General features: G+C 35.0%; 1 protein-coding gene across 1 annotated transcript in view; it reads left to right on the top strand.

Moving 5' to 3' along the window:
* GRID2 (glutamate ionotropic receptor delta type subunit 2) overlaps positions 1-27,150 on the top strand; it is a 1,404,204-nt gene that overhangs the window by 1,070,907 nt on the left and 306,147 nt on the right. The window lies entirely within an intron of this gene.

Genomic DNA, 27,150 nt, shown 5'->3' with positions numbered 1-27,150 from the left:
ACAAAATACTCAAATGGATACTGTCTAAATAGCCATAAAGCAGGAAAATATGCATTCTCCCTTGCTATTTCTATGAGTTTAGGCTTATGCTACTTTATAGTCAGTTTCAAAATGTCCATAGTTGTTAACTTTATTTTTCTTTAGAAAAGCCTACTTGTTTTTAAATTTGAAAAAGTCTTTTCTACAGGCTGAATAAATTGCAGAATTAGTAGGTGGAAGAAACCAGTCTTTTTTTTTAAATTGCTGCCAATTGAATATCTAGCAAAGTTTATAACAGCAATGGCTGCCCCTTATACATTGTTTAATACAAATTAAGTGGACTCAACATAATTTCATTGTTAAAAAAAAGATCTGTATTATTCTCTGTAAGAGTATATTCAAATGAGTAGTCTAGTCCCTATTTTTGGTACGTATACTTTAATCTTAGTTATTATTTTGATAAGATTTTTACTTTTTTGGCAAATAATTAAATTATGAATACTTGACAACTTGAATGTGATGGTGCTTCTATATGTACCCAAGGCTGTGGATATGCATCTGCACTGATGTGCTAATATTAAAAAAAAAAAGACAGACATTTAAAGTGCAGTGAACTATTAATAGTCTCCTTTCTAGTGATTAACATGGAATCTCAGGAGACAACTTCAATAAAAACAATATATGTACATTGTTTTTATCTTTGAGATTCATATTTCTAAGGCAAGCTAACCTCATTTAGTCCCTAAGCAAATATTTATTTAATACTTTACTGTATGATAAGACTTGGTAATGAATTAAATGAATAATACCTATACCTATTACATTATATACCTATTATGTAGGTATATGTCTTCATCTTAAAGGTATGTTCATACCTCAAGGTACACATAGAATCTTGTTGGGAGATGCACATACAAAAGAAAACCAGGCAAGAACTATTAAATACTTACTATATGCCAGGTACTTTATGAAGTTATTTGCCTGTATTGTTTTATTTAGTCCTTAAACAGTATTTCCAAGAAATAGATACTTTTCTGATTCCAAGGATGAGGAAGAGGAAACTGGGACATCCAGAGGTTGGTTGGGGAAAAAAAAAAAAAAAAATGTGGAGGATATACTGATAGTAAGTAGCAGAGAGAGTTAGGATTCAAATCCAGGAAGTGAAACTGACTCCAGACCTCTTAACCTCTTCCCCCTTAACATTATATTATGTTCTCTCTACTCCTACTGTGATAAGTGTGAGAATTGAGGTATCTATAGGATTTTATTTGGTTTGAGGGCAAAAAATTCTTTACTCTGAATAAGATGACAATGAGTTTTATTGGGAAAGCTGTATATGGCAAATTATTTTAAATTCATTTCCAGGCTGAACAAAATGATTGCTATGCAATGAGATGATATTGCTTCATGCAATGGTAATGTGTTCATGCCCCAGTCTCACCTTCATGACTCATAATGGCCTCCATGTCCTGTAAGCTCAGCCCTGCCCAGATCCCAAACACGTTAGTGAGTGGATATAGGGAAACAATGTTTCCCCAGGTCTTCTGTGAGGAGATGTGGATTTATCAGTATGTAAAGGGGCCTTACACTTATTACACTCCCACGATATGCAGCCATTGTACTTAATAATTTTGGAGGCTTACTGTTTCTTCCTGTAATTCCTGTTTGAATGGAAACCGGCCATGACCTTCTTATTTATTTCCTTCCTACAAGCACTCTTCCAGGTCTAGGTCTTACTTACGTGGCCTAGCAGGCTTCTGCTAAGAATGACTCTCCCCTCGACCCACCTGCAGCTCCAAAATCTTGATGCCCACTAAACCCCGAAACTTAGATTTGGTTTATATTGAACTTGTTTTGGCCACATAAACACCACTTCCTTGTATTCCACGAACTCGCCTCCAACACTATCAAGAAGGGAGAAGGAGGAGGAGGGTTCATGTGTAAAGACCCTGAGGGGAGATCTCAGTCTTTATTTCATCCTAACTGCAGTCTAGTCCCAGTTCTACACATACCTGCTTTAGTGCTGAGGACATTTATGCTATAATGACACACAGGTTAATAAAATTGATTTTCTTTACCTAAGTTTTAAAACCCCCATTCCTATCACTATGAATGATATTTCATTGACTTGAAAGAAATACTCCGGGGCGCCTGGGTGGCTCAGTTGGTTAAGCAACTGCCTTCGGTTCAGGTCATGATCCCGGAGTCCTGGGATCGAGTCCCACATCGGGCTCCCGGCTCAGCAGGGAGCCTGCTTCTCCCTCTGGCCCTCTCCCCTCTCATGCTGTTTCTCTGTCTCTCTCTCTTTCTCTCAAATAAATAAATAAATAAAATCTTAAAAAAAAAAAAAGAAAGAAAGAAAGAAATACTCCGATACTTATTTTAAACTAAATAATTCAGCAGCATACCATTTATGATGGGAAAATAAATGGTACATACAAATGATTAATTAAAGAGAGTCAAATAAAGGGCTTATTAACAAGGATATAAACAGGGTTAAAGGAATCAACAAGAGGTGTTGATGCATCAGGGCCTAGATGCACAGCAAGTCTTGACTTACCCTGAAGTCTGATGGGGCAGGGAGAGGGAGTAGTACTAAGATTTGGCAATAGCTAGAACCATGGGAGAGAGACCATTCAATAGTAGCTGTGAATTTCCATACAGGAAGAGGATGGAGAAAGTCACTGTCAAACCACAATCAGGCAATGAAGAAGTGGGGAGAAGAGTTATGTCAATTTCACTCCTCCTGTTTTTGCATCCCTTCATTGTCTCCAGGTGAAAATCTAAGCAGAAGTCAGGGGGCGAGGAAGCCCAAGTAAGGAACACCATGCAAGTCAGCGTGCCAGGACACAAAGCAGGGCAGCGAAGAGCACAGTGGATCCAGAGGAGAAATAGGGAAAAACCAACACTGGCATCTACTATTTGAAAGGACTTGTTAAAAAGTTTACAAGTGTTATTTAGTCCTTACAAAAACCCTACAAGAGATGTATCAATGACATTAGAAAGATGAAAATAGGGCACAAAAATGTTAATTAAATTTCCATGACCATATAGCTAATAAGAGCTAGAGATAAGTTTCAAGCCCAGAGATATGGTTTCCAGAGTCCATGTCCTTAGCCTCTCTGATATTCTCCCTTAAGAATCAGAATGAACTCATGTTAGGCTTAAATTAAATATAACTATTGAGATGTGAGGTTTCCAAATTTATGGGATTGATAACTTAGGAGCATTTTTCTAAACAGCATCACATATGGATAACTTTATACTCAGCCATCTCCAAAGCTACATAAATGTCTTAGAAATGGAGGAGAAGATGGAATGAGAATAAAATTCAGACCCCACAAGCTTAGTCCTTTTTCTAAACTTTTTATTTTTATATTTGACCCACTAATCTCTACTTTTTACTGAGTGGACCAAGTGTATTACTACAAGGCACTTATTAAGATTTCTTTTTTCCTTTTAACTTCTGAAGTAATGCAACTATGGATAGCCATAAATGACCTATTAAGTCATTCAGTTTTTTCATGGTAGTTCACAAAAAGTTGTTGCAAGCATGACTGAGTCACAAATATCATTATAATACTTATGAAAATATAGCAGAAAGAAGTTGGCAACAAGTGAAAAGTAAGGCTTGAGAAGGAAGCTATGCTGTACAAGATATCTGAAAACATAAACTGGCATTTAGAAGGAGCTCACTGATTAATAATTCTTATTTGCTTGATTTGGTTTTGCTTAAAACAGACACATGACATCTCTAATGAAACATGAATTCACTCATAAATTCATTGGAGAAATATTTATTGAGTGCCTTCTTCTAGATCCTTGGGGTACATACAAAACAGACAAAGATACTAACTTTTGGGAGTTTCATTCTAGCAGGCACCTTCTAAAGCTCTCAGAATATTTTTGAAAAAAAAAAAATGCAATACCATTGTCCTATAGTAAGTATGCAACACAGTATTCCTTTGCCATTGCCATAGAAATAATTTTAAAGCTTTGTATAAATGTATGATTGGAAATTTATGGTAAAGCTGTGATAGTGATTTTTCTGTATTTTACAAATTTGAAACTATACAATTTTTAACATTTTAATATCTGTGAAATCAGGATATGTCTTTCAGTTAATTAATGGTTCCTTGCAATTATATTTGGCAGCATATTTTATCTTTATTAGTGGTAGGAAAAACAATGGTGCATTTTATAATTGAAAATATTTTAGATTAAATAATATATGGAGGGTATTTTTATAAAATTAATTAAGTTAATGGATATTCCTGGAAAGTTGAATTCAACTAATCTGGGCAAGAAGCCATCATAAAGAGAGAGACTATTTTAAGGAATACTTCCAAAAGAAAAGAAATAACATTAGGATATGAAGCCAATTTTAAAAAAAAGGACTGTAATAGCAATTTAAAAATTACTATCTAAACTAAAACTATCATTAGAATCACAGAAAGATAAATGTTTAAAATAAACAAAGGCAGCTTATCTTAAACCAGTACCACATAAAACAAAGTCCAAACTATGTGTTGAGAGAAGGTAAGTTTCCCCAAGCAGCTCACCATAAGAAGGTAGCTGCCAACTGAGTTGTCATTTTAAGAGTAATTTCCTTTTCCTAAAATATTTCCTTATTATTAGTCTCACTTCTTGGAATTTAGTTTTCAGCAGGCCTTATTTCCCTGTGAAAATTTACATTTTATCTGAGATCAGAGAAAGGTAAAATGACCTAAACCATTAGCCTTGATTCAACTATTTATTGAGCATATGTCATAAGCTAAACATTGTCCTAAATTCCAGAAAGGCAAAGATAAATAAGATGTAGTCCTTGCTTTCCAGGAGCTCTACGTAAACCATTTTATCAACATTATTAAGTTCTCTATTAGAAAATAGAACCTGTGTATGAAGGAGTTAGACAGAATTAAATACATTTCATAGAGGCTGAAAAAAGAATGATAAGGTTGAGAGAAATACATAGAAATAGAGAAGGACAGACATCACACTGTTTTTATGATCTAATCTTAGCAGTGACATCTAGGACTGACTTCATGGCTTTACAGGATAATTTAATTCCTTATTTCACTATGTCCTTTCATTCAGAACTCTTGTAACACTGTTATTTATTTATTTATTTATTTATTTTGGTAGTAATTTCATTAATGTTATATTCTCCCTCTAAAATGTAACAATAAGACACAAAGTTGATTTCACTTATAAAAACAGATCAGTAAATATTTGTTGAAGGAACAAATCAAAATATTCAGATAGCCTGAAGGGGTGTGTGTGTGGTGGGGCAGGGGAGGTAGAAGTAGAGGGAGAGGAAAAGACAAAAAGGAAAGAAAAAGGAAAAAAAAAAACTATATGTAATTACACAAAAATAAGAACAGGTTGGACATAAGACTATGTCTGTGAATAGGCCACACTATAAATAGGTGGTCTTAAGATTCCTCATTCTTTGGTTTCCATTTCACTCACTCCAAATTTCCAAGAGAGATGGCAAAGGATAGCCCAGAGTGACAGGTATTCTTTTTTCAGCATGGGATTTCATTCCTGAATCTTTTCCCCTTTATTACACCTTGCTGAATCAATCAGACAGTTTTGCTGGAATGCTGGAGACTCCTTTATCTGTTTTATTTACATCTTGAGCAAGTCACTAAGCTTCCTGTTTTTCACTGTTCCCTTCTGAAGAACACCTGGGTTTCTCAAACTTCCCAGAGCTCCAAAATCACCATGGCTGGGTCCATCATTCTCACCAGTCAAAGCCTAAATGGCTGGAAAAGCACAGCATTCAGTTTTTGTAGATTTCTCTGCTATTTAGTCCTTCTCACAGAATTCCCTCCCTCTGCTCACCTTTGTGAGGGAGGCAGGAGTGGATATCTGCTATCTCTCTGCCTCCTCGGATAACCATGTCCTAGTGCCCACCCTATTCAGTGTTCCAAATGTGTCTCCTTAGCCTTTCCAACCATTCACCAATACATTAACCCAGCATTATTGATTCAGCATCCTTCCTAGCTAAGCATTTTGCTAGGTGCTAAGGATGCAGAGGTAACAAAGTAGCATGATCATTGCATAGAATATGACATCTACTGGGAATATTGACAACATCTAAATAGAGGCACTAATGAATAGTTAAACTGGAAATATAAGGAAATGTTTCCCTGACAGAGAACTACCTGAGGTGTAGCTCCCAAAATGTGAAGGGTTGTTATGTATGTCCTAGATGTCTCATAGAAAAAACTTGGAGAAAAAACTTGGAGGGTGGAAGATGGAGACAGGATGTGGGCAACAAGCTAGTTGCACATAAATAAAACCCATGTTATATTATTAGATTATTAAAGTCCCAAATCAGTAGGAATATAGTCATATAATCTATATGCTGTTTGACCAATTCTTATCTCATAAACTCTATAGGTTTGATCTTACACTTAAAATTTTACATTTAGACTCAGTGTTAAATACAAAGAACATAAAGAATTATTTTCAAAAATCAAAAGACTCAAATCTATTAAATCTTTTGACAGATTTGACACTAGGAAATGAATTCACCCACTTACAATGTGTTCAAATAACTATATGCTTTTAAGGTAAAGTAAAAATCTTTAACTCAAAACATCAAGGATCATTCGTATTATGAAATAGCAAGATCCTATATGACAAGAAGTTACAAATAATATTGAATCATTTGATATACTCTTGGTCTTGGAGGCAGTCATTGTTAGCCCTTTTTTCACAATATTTTCATTTCCAATTTATTGATATTTCATAATTCATTTTCCCAGTCTGCAGAAAGTATAGAATTAGACAAAATCAGGATAATGGATAAAGAGAAAAAAAAGCAAAATGGGGTACAATTGTATAGTTCATGATTTTCTAAGGAAAGAGCAATCCAAATAGAAAAAACCTACCTCTTTTTTTCTCTTGGATTGTGCCTCTTTGGAAATTTTTTTAATCTTCTTATATTAAATACAAATAAATAAAACTGGGTTTTGTTGTTTAATGTTAGGGGCCATTATGGCTAATATGTAACCAACAGATTCTCAATTTGTACAATATACAAGAATGCATCAAGTTTAGAAATAGTAATTTATATATGTCAGTATAAGATCAAGGAACACACTTAGTTTCTTCCTGGAGACACATAACAAAGGAGTAAATAACATGTGATTAATTTTCTTTTTTTTTTTTTTTAAAGATTTTTTTATTTATTTGTCAGAGAGAGAGAGAGAGCACAAGCAGGGGAAGCTGCAGAGGGAGAGGGAGAAGCAGGCTTCCTGCTGAGCAAGGAGCCTGATGTGGGACTCGATCCCAGGACCCTGGGATCATGACCTGAGCTGAAGGCAGACACTTAACCGACTGAGCCACCCAGGCATCTCCATGTGATTACTTTTCTTACTGGAAGTACTTTAGCCTATTTCATTGCCTTTTCTCCACCTAGTCTTCTCTCCTCAAACCCTCATACAAAGCATTTGGCATGTACTGGAGAGAGTTCTGGCCTTACCAGTCAAAAGATGTCAGTTCGAGTTTCAGCTTTTCTACTTAATAAATCATTGAACTTATGGAAACCAAGGGGCTATTTTGAACCTCAGTTTTTCTGTCCATAAAAGGGAAGTAATGAAACTGGCCTTTAGTGAGATCAAATGGGTTTTTATGGGTACATGGGTTAAACTATGTGAAAGCAGTTAGCAAAGTACACAGTGTCCTTAAATATAAGATGTATTGTCTCTGCAGTAGAACAGTGATGTGTAAACTGAAGAAAAGAAAAAATGAGCAAGAGTGATCACAAAAATATAATAATCATTGTCATCAATCTTCAGATTTTTGTGGGATATTATTTATAGGATCCCAAGGCAGACAAAGACACATAAATTGCAGAATCATGACTTTTAGGCCTAGTTACTGTTACCTTAATTTGAAAACCTGCTAATGAGAGCCACCACAACTCTCCTGCTAGTGAAGCTGGTGCTTTCTAGAGGAAAAATGAGCAGCAACAACAAAAAAATACCTGAGGATAAAAAACGCCCCTAATTATAAACTTCAAAAATTTCTGAAGATCTGTGTATTTAATTATATTGTCTCATAAGAATTGTGTTTGATTCCAGGCTAGCTTTAAATAGATTATGTATTAATAAATAACTAAGAAAATACCAGTAATAGCCCTGAAATTCACTGTCCTCAGTTTTTTGCTAAGGACATAGTCCCAGTTTTTGCTACTTGAAAACCTTCAGCATTTTGAACCCCCACAGAGGTTTAAGCTTTCATGAGGTCTCAGCCTATCAGCCTCCTGAGACTAGAGGCAAAGTTAGGGGCCGAGAGAGTAAGCTCAACAAGAGGCTCCACTGGACAGGTACTCACAGCTGGGAGGTGGCAAGCTCTGGTAGCTCCCACAGCAGTGTCTGAAGAGGGCTCCTTTGGAAGAGTTTCTAAATAATACAGTTTGGTTCAGGGCTTCAGACAAAAATGGCAACTCTGGCTGGGGTCGTCTCCAGTGGATGTTATATAAAATAAATGGAAGTTGCAATAAAATACAATAAGTGCTATGTCATAAATACTACATTGGAAGTACACAGCATAGCAGTGTGGTGAAAAACATATGCCCTGGAGGAGTTCTACCTTCAAATTGGCAGAGTGAGGTCTTCATGAACCTACTTCCCCGCAAACAACCAAAACATTGAGTAAATAAATAACAAATAAATAAAACTTTTGAAGTCTGAACATTTTTCTAAGGGCATACAGAAAATGAAGTATCACTTACTCAGGAAAATCTAAAACTCAGTCAGAACAACAGAGTCTGTGGCAGCTGAACTTCATCCTACTCCTCTCCCTTCCACCTCACCTCCTGCCCAACTCAACTTGATGGAAGCTCCACTCCAAGCAGATTTTCCCAAGAGGCAGGACTCCCTTACCCCTAAGTTCCCAATCAAGAGTTATTTTATCTGGAGGAACAGGCAGGTAGCATTTCTTGTTAACCTTCCACCTCTAATCTGAAGAGGCTAAATTCCTGATGAGAGTGGCTCACAGTTTGGGGGCTCCCTTTCTCCACTCAGCTCCCACCCCTAGGATGCAGTTTCTCATCCAGGTGTGGCAGCCCTGGAATACTGGGACCTTGATCACTCCAGCTTGCTCCAAAGGTTCCAAGCCAATAAAGGTGAGTGGAGAAGACTGGAGGTTGCACCCAACCCAGTATTAAGAGTAGTGGCATAGAAATTTTGCTCAGGGAAGAGACAGTCCATAAGAAAAGAGAAGACATAAGCATTCTCTAATTATTCGAAACAGTATAGGGAAGTTATGCCAAAGTCTCCTCTAAATTTAGAGCAACAAGCTAAATCATAAGCCATCTAGTTCACCAGTGAAAACCAGGGAAAGTGATAGTTACAAATAGCCTTCCTGGGATCATAAAAAATTTTAAAGTTTGATCTCAAAAATAACCCCTATCAAAAATTTATTTTGTTCAAACAAATGAACAATTTTTCACCCAGGCTTTATTGAAAACAATAAAGCAATCAGCCAGTAATTCATGGAGCTTAATGATTATAATGACTATGCCACAATATCTATATGGACACAAACATCCTCAACAAAATGCTAGCAAACTGAATATAGGAGCATATAAAAAGGATTATTTGCCATGACCAAGTGGAATTTATCCTAGGAATACAAGTTTGGTTCAACATATGAAAACCAATGTCCTATACCATATTAATAAAAAAAGGAATGAAGCCACATGATCATCTCAACAGATGTAGAAAAAGAATTTAATAGAATCCAATACTATTTTATAATAAGCACTCAACAATCTGGTAATAGAAGGGAATTTTCTCAACTTGAGGAAGACCGTCTATACAAAACTCAACAGCTAATCTCCTATTACTGGTGAAAAAATGGAAAGCTCCCTCTTCTAAGGTCAGTAACAAGACAAGGATGTCAGTTATCACTATTTCTATTCAACATTGTACTGGAGATTTTAGCCAGCACAATTAGGCAAGGAAATTAAATAAAAGGAATGAGATTAAAAAGGAGGAAGTAAAACTTTCTCTATTTATAAATGACATGATCTAAATATAGAAAACCCTAAAGCATGTATATACACCACACATACACACACACTATTAGATTTAATAAATGAGTTCAACAATTTTGCAAGGTACAAGGTCAATGTACAAAAAAATCAATTGCATATTTTGTATACTAGCAATGAAAAAATCTGAAAAGGAAATTAACAAAGCATTTCCATTTAAATATATCAAAAAGAATAAAATAATTAGGAATAAACTTAACAAAATAACTGCAATTTTTGTACACTAAATGCTATGGAACATAGTTGAAAGAAATTTAAGAAGTCCTAAATAAATGGAGAGATATTTTGTGGTGATGGATTGGAAGACTCAATATTATTAAGATGGGAACATTCTCCAAATGGATCTACATATTCAGTGAAATCCCTATCAAAATTCTAGCGCTTTTTTGCCATAATTAACCAGTTGATTCTAAAATTCATGTGGAAATGTAATAGGACCAGTGTAGGAGGAAAAAGGCAACAACAGAAAGTCTTAAAAAAGAACAAAGTTGGAACACTCACACCTCTCAATTTCATAACTTACTAAAAAGCTACAGTAATCAAGATAGCATCATATTGGTTAAAGATAGACATTTAGATCAGTGGAATAGAACTGAGAGACCAGAATTAAGCCATATACCCATGGTTAATTGATTTTAAACAAGAGTGTCAAGACCATTCAATGGGGAAAGAATAGTCTTTTCAAAAATCATGCAGATACAAGTAGGTACCCACATGCAAAAGAATGAATTCAGACCCCTACTTCAAACCATATATAGAAATTAACTGCAGGGTTGCCTGGGTAGCTCAGTTGGTTAACTGTCTGACTCTTGATCTTAGCTCAGGTCTTGATCTCAGGGTTGTGAGTTCAAGCCCCACATTGGGCTCCACACTGGCCATGGAGCCTACTTAAAAAAAAAAAAAAAAAAGAAACTCCAAATGGATCATAGACTTAAATGTAAGAGTTAAACCTATAAAACGTTTAGAAGAAAACGTAGGTGTAAATCTTTGTAACTTTATTTTGGGAATAGATTTTTAAATATGACACTCAAAGCACAAGCAATCAAAAAAAATTAAAATGTTGGATTTCATCAAAATTAAAAACATTTATGCCTCAAAGGAGAGAATCAAAAAAAGTGAAAAGACAACCCATGGCTTGGTAGAAAATACTTGCAAATCATATTTCTGATAAGGCACTTGTGTTTAGTATATATAAATAATAAAGTTGGAATAACTCAATATGAAGAAGAAAAATAAACCAATTAAAAATGGACAAAGGATCTCAACAGTTTTTCAAAGAAGGGATATAAATTGTCAATAAGCACATGAAAAGGTTCCCAAAATTATTTGCCATCATGGAAATGCAAATCAAAACTATAATGAACTACCACTTCACACCCTCTAGGATGTGTTTAAAACAACAACAAAAAAAAAACTACATTTTTTTTTAAAGATTTTATTTCTTTATTTGGCAGAAAGAGGCACAGCGAGAGAGGGAACACAAGCAGGGGGAGTGGGAGAGGGAGAAGCAGGCTTCCCGCTGAGCAGGGAGCCCGATGCGGGGCTCGATCCCAGGACCCTGGGATCATGACCTGAGCCGAAGGCAGACGCCCAACGACTGAGCCACCCAGGCACCCCAAAAAAACTATCTTTAAAAAAAAAAGGCTGGAGAAGATTAGGGAGTTGGGAGGTGATGGCTAATGGAAGCTAGATTTCTTTGGGGAATAATGTTCTAAAGCTGATTGCAGTGAGGGTAGCATGTCTGTGAATATGCTGATGCCATTGATTGTGAAAACTACGAATGAGTGAATTATATGGTATGTGAATTATATCTAAATGAAGTTATTAAAAAAAAGAGTAGTCTGGAACTGGATTATATTGAAATTCCTAGTTCTCCAACTCTCTATGATTCTATTTCTTCATCTGTAAAATGGAAATAATATTACTATCTACCACATAGAGCTGCAATGGAAATTAAAGGAATTAATGCATGCAAAGAACAAAGGACTTGTAACAGTCTGGCACACAGGAAGTGTACATACGTGTGTGTGTGTGTGTGTGTGTTCTCATTATGCACAAGGTGTTAAGAGAAAACATAAAAGAGGCATCTAACTTATGGGTAGGGCAGTGGGAGAGGCTTAAAGAATGGCACAAAGTAGTTTTGAAAGATGAGCAAGGATTATCAAGGCATAGATAAAAGGGAAGGGATATTCAACAACGTAAAGAATATATGCAAAAGTATGCAGACATCAAGAATTTAAAGTATCCTATAAGTAAATAGGAATATTACCTGAAATAAATGAAATTGAAATGCAGAAAATGCCAGCAGCCTGTGTGTAAGGTATTCTTTTTTAGGAGCTCCTTTGGAGACAATTCAATTAGAAATTTGTTTGTGAAAGTGAGGTTAGCATGATATAATTTAGATAATATGCATCAACAAGTTAAAGATATCATCATTACAACTCTGATCTAGCCTGAAGTTTAGATAAAATGGTTCTCATTTTTGTTATCGAAACAGTGTAATCAGTGAATATATCTCTGTATTGTCTACATATTTTGCTGTCTCTTCTGCTGATCGTACTCATCTTATGTGAGAGAAAAGGGAAAAAGGTGATTTTTATAAACAAACACTTGAGGATTATATGCAAATGATGGCCTATGCAAACAATGTAATTTATAGCAACACTGGAATATGTATTCACTTCAATGCTGACTGAATAAAATCCTCATGAGAATTGATGCATGACAATGGCTTGACAGTGTCTTATTCTTTCTCATCACACCAAGTCTTAAGATGATAGTTGTCATGCAGACATGTGTGCGGATCTCTACTGCACAAGGTAACCATGCATGACCTAATGTTTTTCCTTTTGGAAGTTGAAACCTGAATTCTTGGACTAAACAATGAATAAATATTTCAGAGATGTGTTATATAATTTACTTCTGAAAAATAGATTTACTACTGGTCTCTAGATATTTAGAAAGATATTGACAGAGTCATTTGCAAATTCAAAGATGTAGACAGCATGGGTCTATATTAACTTCCATAACTTCTGCAGTATTCTAACCAAAATTATATGAACTGTATTATACTTTACTTTGCAAATTGCATTATACCACTGTACCTGAAAAACTAAATGTTAAGGTGACCTTGAAGTCTTAAGTTATCTTTTGCCAATAAGTAGTTTTAGCATAGTTACAACAAACACAAAACCAGTCCTATATACAATTCCTCAGAAATGAACATGAGTATAAAAATAAAAAGATGAATAAAAATAAAAAGAATAAAAAACAGAGAGGTGTTTCTGATACAGATTTTACTCTTTGGAGCTATAAAGGATTCTATTAATGAATTAATAATCATTAAAGCTTATAGGTAATGTTACCAACTAACACTTAAAGCACACTTACTAATAAATCTTCTTCTTGATATTTTAAAATCTCCTGTCTTCGTGGAGCCCTCAAGATTCTTATCTGCATTGTTGTGATATGACTGAGACTTAGAGCTAATTAAATAGCTTCTTCAGGTCACCTATATGGTAAAAATAAGCATTGAATTTGTGTTTGTCTGACTCTCTAACCATCCATGATGGAGTAACAAGTGCTAGACTAAATCCCTGTTATAAACAACTAGAAAACTGAGCAAAGAATGGAAAAAACTTTCAAACATTGGTTACCAGGTAAAAAAGGATTTTGATGTCTAAGAGGTTGGAGACAACTAAATGATCCCAACAATCACCCCAGATTTCTGACTGGTGGGGCAATTTCCATACTGGAGGCACAGGGATATAGATCCAAAACAGAGCTTATCAGCCTCCCTGAGTTTAGAAATTAGAGATCTAAGTTTGGGAAGGCTAAGGTGGTTGATAATTTAAGAATGTGTTCTGGAAAAGAGGGAGCTATCAAGGAGAATACTTGCAGAAATTTTAAGTCTTGTCTGAGTAATAGGTTGTAAATTCATACAGAGAAACTGCAAAGCTGGACAAAGAACGACAGGAAGCAGATCAAGTCCCAGAACTCATATGTGATGTAGAGACTTTTGAGAACGATTTCACTTTGTGGGGAGGGGATCTTATTCTACCAAGACTTTAAAAGGATATATGAAAAGCATATGTTTATCTTTGAATTATATAGCAATTAATAGATATTTAAGTATATAACTTTTATATAGATGTGAAGTGGGATAGTCCCATGTATCTTGCTATTTTCTTGTCTTAAATGTTGCCCTGACCTCTCAAAAGGTCCAGCTTTTTATCAGGAAGATGCATATTCATCTGCCACCTCTGAACTTCAATAGCATGTTGATGTTGTTGCTGTTTTATTGCTGACCTAAATTAGCACTGGGTAAACAGATGCAAAAAAAAAAAAAAGTCACAGGAAGTTGTCTTTGCTTATGTTTTAGGAATCTTCCCAATCAGTAGGGAAAAACAGTTTTGAATTAAAATGTAATAATTAGATTTCTCTTTACAAAGGAAATACATTTTGAGAAAATCTAGTGTGCTTTCCCCGTGCCTCTCAAAGAGCCATGGAGTTGGATGGCAGTGAGGAAGCTAGACCTCAAGTGGGATTCAGATTCTTTCACAGAAACAGGAACAGGTTTTGACCAATAGGGGACCGTTTATCAAATCACTATCCGTTGCACTAAATGGGATTCTAGGGTAGACTGAAATGAAAAGAGATACCTCCAAAAAGCATTCAACGTGGGAATAGCTTACTCATCTGTCAGCTCCTTGAACACAAACAGCTACTAAAATTCAGCTCTCTCTAGGGAGGTAGGAGTCAGTCAAGGAGAGAACCACCATACTGCATGGAGGTCCCAGAAATGGAAAAGTTGGTCAAGGAAAGGAAGGCAAATGCATACTGGTTCAGAATACACCCCTTGGATTTTTTAATGATCAGTTGAAATACAAAGCAGTTTGGGTTGTAAGGTATTGTTTCATAGCATCTCCACGTAAACTGTGTACTAATTATTTTAACCTGGTAACAAAAAAGCGATCGTGCTGGAAACTGCACAGAACTTGTGATTCATGCGTGTTTGAAATCTTTTAGCAAGGAATTGCAGGTAGTCTGGGTGATGGAAGATAGCAGGAGAAAATGAACTTTATATTTTTTAAGGATTTTTTTCTTGGGTAGATTTTTTTTTAATGTCTTAAGTAGATTTTAAGGCTTTTTTTTTTTTAATTTTTCTTCTCTCTCTCTTTTTTTTTTTTATTTTTAACCATTGCTAGTGGCATGACATTTGAAATGGGAAAATGGAATGTTCAAACCAATTTTTCCCCATTGGTTCTTATGTAGAATAATGTGCTCCACAGTTCAGTTAAAAATAATAAGCGGTATGTTGTCCTGAACTACATGTAATCTCCAAGACCATGGTCAATAAAGCACTCAAGAAAATGAAGATTTGAAGCAAAGTGGTCTGAAGTCTCTGGGGGAATAAAGAAGCAACCGATTAGCATTTGAAAGCAAGGTCTTTTACTTTTTTAAAAGTCAAGGAGAATAAAAAAGTGGTATCACCCATCCAGAGCAAAGAGTTTGAAAAATATCTCACCTTTGTTTTATTAGTCCTTTCAGATTTTAAGAATGACCTTTGGTTATCAACTCCACAAACTAAGATGCATTTTAATACACATAGTATTACATTTGGGAACACAGCTAGAGTATCTCCTTGAGGAATGCAAGAATAAATAGGACCAATGTTATTTTTTGATATTCCTAAGTGACTTTTGCTCCATCCAGTGAAGGATCTCACAGACAGAAGTGTCAGGGCTGGTTTAGGCTAAGTATTCTAATTTATTATGTAATAAAATATAGCAATGAAAAAAAAACTTTTCTACAACTTTACATTTTCTGGTAAATTATCAGAACCTACCTCTAATTCCTTAATATGTGTCCCCATAATTAATTCAAAACTGTAATTCGTATCCACAGTCTTGATAAGGGCTGGCACAGAGGTCATTTTTATATGCCTTATCATTAATTTTAATAACCTTTCAGGTAATCTTCTTTACATGCTTATTAATTTGTGAAACACAGAATATTGTCTTTGTAGCTAAAAGTTCAGACTTCTCTACATTTTGTAAATCCCCACAGATTTGTTTCTTGTTTTTAAATATCAGCACCTTTCTGCTTTCTGCTGTTATGTTTCTGCCCTCTATGCAGGAGATCTTTTCTTTTAAGTTTCCCACTGTGCTTCGTAATAAAATCAGAAGAAAAAGGTACATCCTTCAGAAAGCATTCAGCTCACTAGAAATAGAAAACCTGTCACCTTATTCTTAAAACCTTAGATCAGGCAGGCCAGGGGCAGAAAAAGTGAGTGTATTTTCTACAGAGGGTGTAGAGTGGGCTTAGTGAAATTATTAGGTACCTTGTACTCTCCAGATCTCCTTTTAGGGAAGAGACCATCTTTGTTCAGAAAAAAAGGCTTGAGACTGTTGGGAGAAAAAATTTTCCTCCCTTAGAGGAGGGTTAGTGGCATTTACACTTTCAGGAGGCTCTGCTTTAGTCAGATAAGGGAAGTTCAAATGAGATTTTAAATGTTTTCACTTTAAAATAATCTTTGTGCTAAAACTGTGATTCCCATCAATATGCTGACTAATGTTGAAGTGTGAATCAGAAGCAGAATGTATAAATTACTTTAGAAATAAAGCGGAATTTGAGGATATAGAGTGCAGAAAAAGAGAGAGAGGGAGAGAGAAAGAGATTGATTGAGTGAGACACCACCATGTGTTAAAAGACCAAGTTGGTTTTTTTTTTCTGGTACCTGCCATGTAGTTTCTGCACCTTGTTCCTCATACCCCAAGCCTGTGAACACACCCAAATGCTGATGAAGGCAGTCTAAATTAATAGTTAAGAATATAAGGGCGCCTGGGTGGCTCATTCATTAAGCGTCTGCCTTCCACTCAGGTCATGATCCCAGGGTCCTGGGATTGAACCCCACATCAGGCTCCCTGCTCAGCGCAGAGCCTGCTTCTCCTTCTCCCACTCCCCCTGCTTGTGTTCCCCCTCTCGCTGTGTCTCTCTCTGTCAAATAAATAAATAAAATCTTAAAAAAAAAATAGTTAAGAATATAGACTTTAGTATCAGACAACACCGGATTCAAATATCAATCTTTCTCACTAGTTTGTGAGCTCAGGCACATTATTTATCTATTCGATTCCCAAGCTTCAGTTCTCTCATTTATAAAACGGCAATAACAATACCAGAGTATTCCAAGAACTATGTGAGGTGATGAATGTCAAGTCATAAGGATGAGCCCAGGCCTCACGCAAGCTTTTTATTATTGTTGGTATTTTTTATTTGCTTCCTCCCTTCGCCTGAAGTATGTTTTGAGTAAAAAAACATTCTTTGACCCTGAACTCACTTTATTCTACTAATTCTTTCTCATGTCAGTCTCTCAGACTAGTTCTGTCTCTACTTCATTTTTTTTATCTTCCAACCACTGAAATTGGGCTTCTATTTTGACTTCTCCAAAGAAAATGCTTTTCAAAAGGTCATCATGATCTCGTACTTGACAAATGAGATGGATGTTTTCAGGTTAACCTATTACCTACATTAGAATCCACTGCCAACTTACTCCTTGAAACCTGTCCTCTCTTGAGCCCTCCAGCACTGTCTTCTCCTGATTCTCTTCTGACCTCTCTATTCCTTCTACCTCCTTCACTGGAGTTTGTTCTTCCAGAATTCCATTTTTGACTCTTGGCTATACTTTAACGCTAAATGACTTCATTTACTTTCCTGAAAATTATAAACAAATTTTTATTTCTAACCCTGGCCTTTCCCTCATACTTTAGACTGATTTATCAAACAAGTGTTGAAGTAAGTATTATATATTCAATGACAAAAACTTAGAAAATGTGAAAAACAAAAATTAACAACAAATCATTCATAATTCCTCCATCAAAAACTTACTAATTTTAGTGTCTGTCACTAGCTAAACAAAACTAAGTTACTTTACCATATTAATGGAGATAATTATAATTCTAAACTCACAGGCCTATTGGGCATAAATATACAAAAAGCATTTGAAAAATGCCCAGCATATAGTAAGTCGTTTACAGATGTTTGCTGCTATTATTACTACAATCATTATTTTTCGAATTTTAAACCACATACGGCTGTGGACTGAAACTTCATGTGTGGAAGCTTAATCCCCAGTGTGATGGTATTTTTAGGTGAGGCCTTTGAGAGCAAATAGGGCATGAGAGAGGAGTCCTCATAAGAAGAGACACAAGAATGATGATCTCTCTGGTCTCTGCCAAGTGAGGTGGGGCAACCAAGCCCCTCATTAAACACTAAATCTACTGACACCTTGATCTCGAACTTCCTAGCCTCCAGAACTGCGCCAAATAAGTATTGTTTAAGCCACTTAGTTCATGGTGATTTGTTATAACTTGAATTAAGACACACTCACAGGTAGTTTTGTACATTTCCTTCCTATTTAGCAATATATTCATGAATATTCTTAATGTAAATAAATAGTTTTTATACAGCAGATGTGATCAATATCTCCCCCCTAGCTACTTGATGAATTATCTTTATACTTGCTTTGAACTTCCATTAATTTATCCACCCTTGTATATAATTCCCAACATGCCAACTGAAACTCAACATTTTTCTTTCTCGTTCACTGAAATATATGGGAATGCAAATGAAAGCAATGCTTTTAAAGTGATATTTTTAATCTCTCTAGAAGACTAACAAAAACAAACCAATCCCAAACTTAAAAAATATTATTCTTGGTTTAAGAAAACAACCTGCGGCCCAGCTCTGAGCAGAGGGCTAGGTGCCAGGGGTCGGAGACACTGAGGTTGATGACTGAATGTGCTGTGTAGTCATTGATCACACAGATACTTTAAAAAAAAAAAAACAATCTGCAATTGTTGAGCATCTCCTTTGTTTTCAAGTTCTCACTGCAGAAGTTGCCATGAACATTCTTTTAGATACATACTTGTGCTTATTTATGATTACCCTCTCAGATGTAAAATTACCAGAAGAAATAATATGAAAATTTGAAGACATTTGCCTTCCTACTGTGAATTTGTTTTCTTGAAAAGCTGTTGCAATTTTAACTCACATAAGTGGTGTATAAAAAAGCCTGTTTCTTCACATGCTTGTTGATAAACATTAACATTCTTTTTTCATCTTTGTCAATCTGATGAGCAATAAATAAAATAACTCATCTTATTTTAATTTTTGTATTTTCCAAAGGTGTGTTAAGAGAACAAAAATAAATCATTCACCCTCAGTGTTTGCTATTGAATTTTGTCCCTTTAAAATAAGATCTTAAAGATGATGATAATTTTAATGATTGCAATTGCTTCCAATAAGTATAATTTCCCTTTTAACTGACTATATGAGTCACAAATATGCAGGAAAAAAAAGAAAGTACAAATTTTCATGCTTTCTTCTATTAAATTTGAATGTGTATATTAATTTTGTATTCAGGATTCTAGGTTTTTACAAAATAGTACCTTTGATTCCATATTGAACATTCACCTTGAGGACTTTAGTCTACTGATTGAAAGTTTTAATTCATTTAATAGAATTGTGATACATACCCCAAATAAAAAACATTCATGGAGGGTCTCAGAAGTCCATACTTTTCTGAAGACTGATGCCTCCACTGAGGGTCTCTAGGATGTATGGTATAGCATTACATCACTCCTCACTAAATACGTACAACTGCACATTCAGTATATCCTTGAATCCCATCAGCTGTACCTTCAAGAGTTACTGACAATCCAATTACTTCTCATCAAATCCATTTTCCTACCAAGTTATGATCAGCTCACTTCCGGTTGACTGCAAAGGACTCGTAATTGATCTCCTAGCTTCTGTCTTGTTCCTTCCAATCTATTGTCAAAAGTAACTGTCGACTGTCTAGTAAACTGTTAAACATATTAGATCATGTCCCTCCCCTGCCCGGAACCCAACTGGCTGCCCATCTCAGTGGAATTAACAGCTAAAGTCATTAAGAGTTTAAAGGCCCTGTTTAGGCTCCATCTGACACACAATCATTACTTCTCAGACATTTCCTATCTGACTCTAGCTCCCTAGGTTCCTGACATATTGGTGTCCCTCTGTCTCTCCAACATGTCAGAGAAATGCCTGCCTGAAAGATTTGCACTTACTCTTTTTTCAGTCTGGAATGCTCTTTCTATAGAGGCTCTTCCTGATTGAAGGTACTGCCTTTTCTCATATGCTTTTTGTTCTCATTATTTGATTAATTTTCCCCTACAGTATTTATCACCATCTGACATAACATATATAATACTTTATTTATTGTCTATCACTCCCATTATGATGTAGGTCTAGAAGGATAGAGATGTCTGTTTCTTGTTTGCTTTATTCACTATCATATTCTTAGTGTATGCCCAGCATTAACACTCTTTTGAATGACTAAATAAAAATCTGAATTTCTGCTGTTTTCCTAAAGTAATATTATTTTGGTTAAAAATACCACTAGTCAGGGGTGCCTGAGTGGCTCAGTTGGTTAAAGCATCTGACTCTTGATTTCAGCTCAGGTCATGATCGCAGGGTCGTGAGATGGAGCCTGGCATCCTACTCCATGCTGGGTGTGCCTGCTTAAGATTCTCTCTCTGCCCCTCTCCACAACCCTGCTCATTCTCATGCACTCTCTCTCTCAAAAAACAAAACAAACAAAGCACTAGTCATAAACATTCCAAGTTTAATTTTATATGGCTTTCACTATATTCTGATATTTAATTGGAGTTAGTTTGCATTTATTAAACGCTTTTATATCCTGATGGAAAAGGAATCTCAGATCTGTACCTCTGAAACAAATAATGCAATATATGTTAAGAAAAAAAAAAGAAGAAGAAGAAGGTAGCGGGAGGGGAAGAATGAAGCGGGGGAAATCGGAGGGGTAGAAGAACCATGAGAGACGATGGAATCTGAAAAACAAACTGAGGGTTCTAGAGGGGAGGGGGGTAGGAGGATGGGTTAGCCTGGTGGTGGGTATTGAGGAGGGCACATTCTGCATGGAGCACTGGGTGTTATGCACAAACAATGAATCATGGAACACTTCATCTAAAACTAATGATGTAATGTATGGGGATTAACATAAGAATAAAAAAAAAAAGATTTTGCTGACATTTATTAACCTTACTGTTCTTGGCAATATTTTAACAAGAACATGATATATCAACCAGAGAGTTTGTAAATATCATCATTCTGAAGTCAAATGTTACCAAGTCCTTCAGTTTAATATTTTTGTAGACTTCTTACATTTGGTATAGCCACTCACTTCTTGCAGCTGCAATATGCTCTATCTCAAAACATGTTCTTTGATACTTTTTCTTGGGATAACTGCACTTATGAAGTACCCTGCGCCTAGTAAACTTTTAACAATATTTATAAAACAGAATTGACTCTCGCATATGGCTATTCACTTAGGTGTTAAGTTGAACAAAATAATGAAGACTTGGGCCAAACAAACAAACAAAAAATATTATCTAGCAGTCAGAAAACAAACTGAGAGTCTGTATTTCTAAGTTTATATACGACAATCATATGGTCCATAAAATCTTAGTCTCCTAAAATGTATTTTCAAATGCATGCTAGGGAAAATCAATAAATGTGAGTTAATGTACTTAAGATTGTTGTGATTGCGTATTGTCCTTGGTAACTTTGTATTCCCAGTTACCACATTCTATATTTTTTTCAGATTCTCATGAAAACAAAGCGAACATTTTTTCTGTTTCATTTTGCCACTCTCCATTTAGCTGTAAGTCACTAAGATGTAACCATTTCATGATTTGAAAGCAATGTATAAAATCAAATATTTTATTTTTAAAATGAACTACTTTGCATGCTAATAAACTTAACTTTATGTTCAATTTAAAGTATTTTTGTCATTTAAATAATTGCTTACAAAATAGGAATCAGAAATAATAAGATACAGTTTTAGGAAGTTAGAATGGCTTTTTTTTTTAAGATTTTATTTATTTGTCAGAGAGAGAGAGAGCAAACACAAACAGGGGGAGCGGCAGGCAGAGGGAGAAGCAGGCTTCCCGCTGAGCAGTGAGCCCGATGTGGGACTCGATCCCAGGACCCTGGGATCATGACCTGAGCTGAAGGCAGGCACTTAACCAACTGAGCCACCCAGGCGTACCTTGAATGGCTTTTTGAAGTTCCTCTTTGATTTATAACTTGAACGTTGAATGACAAAAGTACTTCAGCAAGGATTTTGAAAGATACGTTTAATGCGTATTTTCTAAATATTTGCTCCTCCATAAAATATTTTTGCAAAAGCTTCTTTAAAGACATTTTCATTGCATAGCCCTGTGGCCTCTTTTCTTTTCTCCATGCAGCTCAGATATTCTTTTCCTTTACACTACCCAGAATGTTTATTCCTCTGGAGATGTTGTTCATGTTTGTTTTACTATCCTGGTATCTTGATATGTTTTTAATAACATATTCCATACCATTAGCCTTTGTAACTTAAAAAAGTTTCAAATGTTCATATGTTGTCTATAAAAAAATAATGATGCTTTTGCAAGCAGAATGGTGGTCATTAGTTTTGCCCATATGAAAGTGGAATGTGTCCTCCCTAAGCAAAATATAAGCTCACACTGTGCATAAAGACAACTCTTGTTTGCTTCAGGCAGGAGCATGTTTTATGGGGGAAAAAAATTTAAGCAGGCCATTAAGAAATATTCTTGTTCCCTTTTTAATATCTTTGAGCTGCACGTGTGAGCAGAATTGTAAGGAATTTCTAGTGACTCATTCTTAGTTTTGGTCATCCTGGTGTTCTGTGAAGTTGTGTATATTAAAACCTCTATAAACAGCTCTCAGTAAAGCCTCGGCAATAGAGCTTGTCGCTTGTACCTATCAGAAATGTCAGATGCTTTTTTCCAACTCTATCACTAGCAAACAATATTGCATAGTTATTAAAATACGGGCATTAACTACAAAATCTGCAAGTGGCAAACAGTGTTGTAAATCAACTAAGCAATTAGCATGAGATTTTTTAAGTGACTGAATACAAATTCAGAATTATGAAGTTATTATCTAATAACCCAACAAGTGATGTGAATAAATCCCTGCTAATATGAAAATTATCAAACCACTGAAATACTCTTTTCTACAAGCAGGTCTGTGGATCCTCATGCTAATGCACTTAGATTGATAAACTACAAGCATTCCAGTTGCTGAGGATTGTGCTTAGAGAATCTGTCATCCAAATGATCAGCAAATCGAAATCTGCAATTTGTTTTCTCTTAATAGGCAGACAGGTTTTCACCAGCTTAAACTCTGTTCTATTAATACTCTTTGAAACTAATTGCTGGAAAATGAATTTTAAAGGCAAGATTTTATCATTTCTTCCCTCCTCCCCCACCCCCTCACCCCACCATCTGTATAATAGAAGACTCAAAGCCACCTGTATGCACTTTGGAAATACATGCTAAATAGGCACAGGCTATAATCTCCTGTCATTCATCTGCGTTGTTGCAAAGGACCCCTAGACCTTGCTTCTGCCACAATTCATTCTATACTCTGCTCTCAAAATTACTTTCTGATTATGCTGTTTCCCTTCCACAAAGTTCCAGTTCCCTGCCAAATAAAAGGCAAAAACCTTAATATGGCTTCAATGCCCTCCATTATCTGGTCTCACTTAACGTATTTTCTCCTTATTTTTGTTTATATTGCGTTATAACACCCATACAGAAAAAAAGCTCAGACCATTAATTAATGAAAAATAAAGTAACAGCCAGGCAACCACTGTCCAGATCAAAAAATAGAATGCTGTCATGACCAAAGGAGCCAGCTTTCCTTGTGCATATTTCTGATCATATCCTTCCCAGCATCTCAGAGCTAATCACCCAGAGGTGATCACTTCTTTCATTTTCTTTATTGTATCTCCACCTGCGTGTGAATCCTTAAATACACTGTTAACTTTACCTGTTTATGAATGTTACGAAAATGGAATCAGACTGTTTTCTGCCAGGATTGCTTTTTTCACCCATTATTCTTTTAAAAGTCCATTTGTGTTATTGTGTATAGCTCTAGTTTCTTAAATTTTCAGCCGTTTAGCATTACATTGCATCCTTATACCACAGTATATTTATCTTTTCCACATTGATGGACATTTGGATTTTTATTATTTCCAGATTTGGGCTATTACAAACAGTGTTGCTATAAACATTCTTGGGTATATATTTTGGTGCCCAAGATTCTCTAAGTGTTCATACCCAAGAAGTGAAATGGTTGGAACATTGCTGTACGTATCTTCATGCTAGATAAATATTTATATAATACTCAAAAACAGGCAAAACTAATTTGCCTATAAATATCTCCATTCTCTGCTAGATATGTCAAGATGTTTTCTAAAGTGTTGAACCAATTTAAACACCCAGCAATAGTGAATGACTACTCCTGTTTCTTCATATCCTTAGCAATATTGGGGATTATCAGACTACCTCTCTTTCTGCTTCTCATCTCTTTACTCTTGATTTGGGATTTTTTAGTTGTTTATTCCTTTGCACTATGGGTATTAATTCTGAACTATTACAGGTCACTAATTCTCTCTTCATCTGTTTCTAATCTTCTGCTTAATTCAGTCATTAAATTCTTAACTTTGGACATTCTCTTTACTAATTCTTAAATTTCTGTTTAGTTCTTTCAAATTGTGTAATGACACTTCATGTGGTTTCTAATTTGTCAATGTGTCCCAGATGTCTTTTAGCATAGTAACATAATTTTTATAATATGCATCTGAAAATTTGAGTATCAGAGTCCTTGAAAGATCTATTCTTGTTGTATATTATTTCTTCCATTTATATATATGAAATAGAATTTCATTTTACATGATAGCTTTGACTTTTGTTTTGAACATTGTATTCAAACAATTACTTAAAGGAATAATGTAAGACCTAAAATGCAGATACTTTCTCCAGAGAGTATTGTGGATTTATTTTTTTTCTGTCAGGCATCTGGGGTCTCTTCTAGTCTCATACCACTTTAAATAGCATTAAAATTTGAGACAAATTATGGAGACCTAGATTTTAATCCAAGGGTTGAAAAATTTGAGGTCCAAAGAAATGAAGTTGAAGTAAATGATATATGATGACTTTCTGTTCTGTAACTTACTGTGTGATCTTGAGTTGAGACTTTTGTTCCTAATTTTTCTTATCTGTTAAAATAGTACATAGCCAGTAACCCCCAAAATGATGGTTTTCTTTTTTTTTTTTTTATAGTTTCCATTGTGTTTCTCTGGTGTTTTGTGTGTAGTAGTTACGGTGTGTGTTGCTTTTATTTTGTGTTATATTTTCTGAGTATGTGGCTTTTTCCAGACTATGATTATTTTGAAAGTGGTGGCCATGACTTTCTACAATATTGAGTATACTCGGTACTACACTCCCTATATTGAGTATAGTAACTTGGTGCTGTAGCTGCTCAATTCATGTTAAATAGGTAAGTCAATGAATGAATAAATTTTGGAAATAGGTACATAGATGCCAAATTCAGTATTGCCATAGAGAAGGGAAAGTATCTTTTCTACTATAGGTCCTAGACCTTCAATCTAATTTCTATTGCTATGTTTACCTGTCCAATATATTGGCTGATTGTCCTCATAAAGCACAACTGGTCTATGTTAGGATTAACAAATAGTGATCCAAACCTGTTAAAGAGCTTAAAAACAAAGCCTAAAAACATCTATTCAGAAGAGAAGTGATAAGATGCAATAAAGGTTTATTTCAGTCATAAAATTTAAAAAGCATGTTCATTAATAATTTATCAGTCCTCTGTAAAAGAACCCTTAGGATAGCCATTTTTACTCTATACCTTTAATCAATTCTAGCTGATTTTTCTAGGACCAGATTTTGTCAACAAACCTTTGAAGGGTCCATTTGCCTAGGTATTTACTTATAATATTGGAATTAAAAATAATTTTGAGAGGAAAATTTAGCATATTAAGGAAATATAATTTAGCATATTAAACAACTGTTCTAATGAGATAGGAGTAAAAATGAAAAAAAATAGTATTTCATATCAAAGCATACATTGGGATTATATTTTTGCCACACAGATCATTTAGTTTTGCAATACATTTAATTAGTATTCTTAATTGTTTAAGTGTCATCCTGAAGAGTGGTATTCAGCTTTCTGTTTTTGAAATTGCTGTTTAACTTTAGAGGTTTATTAGATTTTGAAGACCCTGCATAAATAGAGAATACATACGACCCAAAATTACTGGTAAAGGAATCAGTCAAATAAGATCTTTCATGAATCCTCTTTACTTTGGTTTGTCAATAAATAGATGTTTAAAATATAGACTAATTCTAACTCTAAAATTCCAGAATTTCCTAATATTATTTGCATGCTTCTGAATATGATCTTCTTTTTGTAATTTATTTAATTCATTCTGATTCTAATGACCTCATGTCCTACTTCAAAGTATTTATACATTGCATAGTCATTGGCTAGGTCTATATTTTGTCCATACAACTGAATGTTCAGAAACAAATTCTGCCAATTATCTGAAAGATTATTATATATTTTAAAATATATAAATATTTAGAATCACCAAGATGTTCTGTATTTTACACATAATATTAAAGGATTGATTGAATTTTTACTTTTCTCTCATTTGATATCATTTAGATTAAACAAATCAGTATTACTTGAAATTTTTATTCATTCTCAAAACCTCTCTTCTATTGATCTATCTATCAGTGTTCATTAGCATCATATACTACTGTAATGGAAAAACAATCAGGAGCTTGACAACAAAAAAAGATCAAAATTTCTTTTTTTTCTTATGTTCTAGAATCCTAGAAAGTTACCGTCTGATATGGCCTTTCACATCTGAAGGGCATAGGCTTCTTCTATCTGTTTCTCTACTCTGTGTGCTTTAAAACAGTTACCAGAGCCCCAGCCATTATGTGTTCATTCCAGCTGGAATGAAGGAGGAAAGATGAAAAAACAGTTGCACAAAGTACCTGCTTACATTGCATTGGTCAGAATTAGTCACGTGGTCTCCCCTTGCCTAAAAGGTGACTGTGGATTGTCTTTTTTCTCAGGTGCTACTATAAAAATATAGATAGATAGATAGATAGATAGATAGATAGATAGATAGATAGATAGATAGATAGATA

The sequence above is a fragment of the Mirounga leonina genome, unplaced genomic scaffold, assembly GCF_011800145.1.
Source record: "Mirounga leonina isolate KUSES-001 unplaced genomic scaffold, KU_Mleo_1.0 Mir_129, whole genome shotgun sequence".
Taxonomy (NCBI): Eukaryota; Metazoa; Chordata; class Mammalia; order Carnivora; family Phocidae; genus Mirounga; species Mirounga leonina.
The sequence above is the reverse complement of the archived record's forward strand: the minus strand, read 5'-3'. Positions and strand labels throughout refer to the sequence as shown.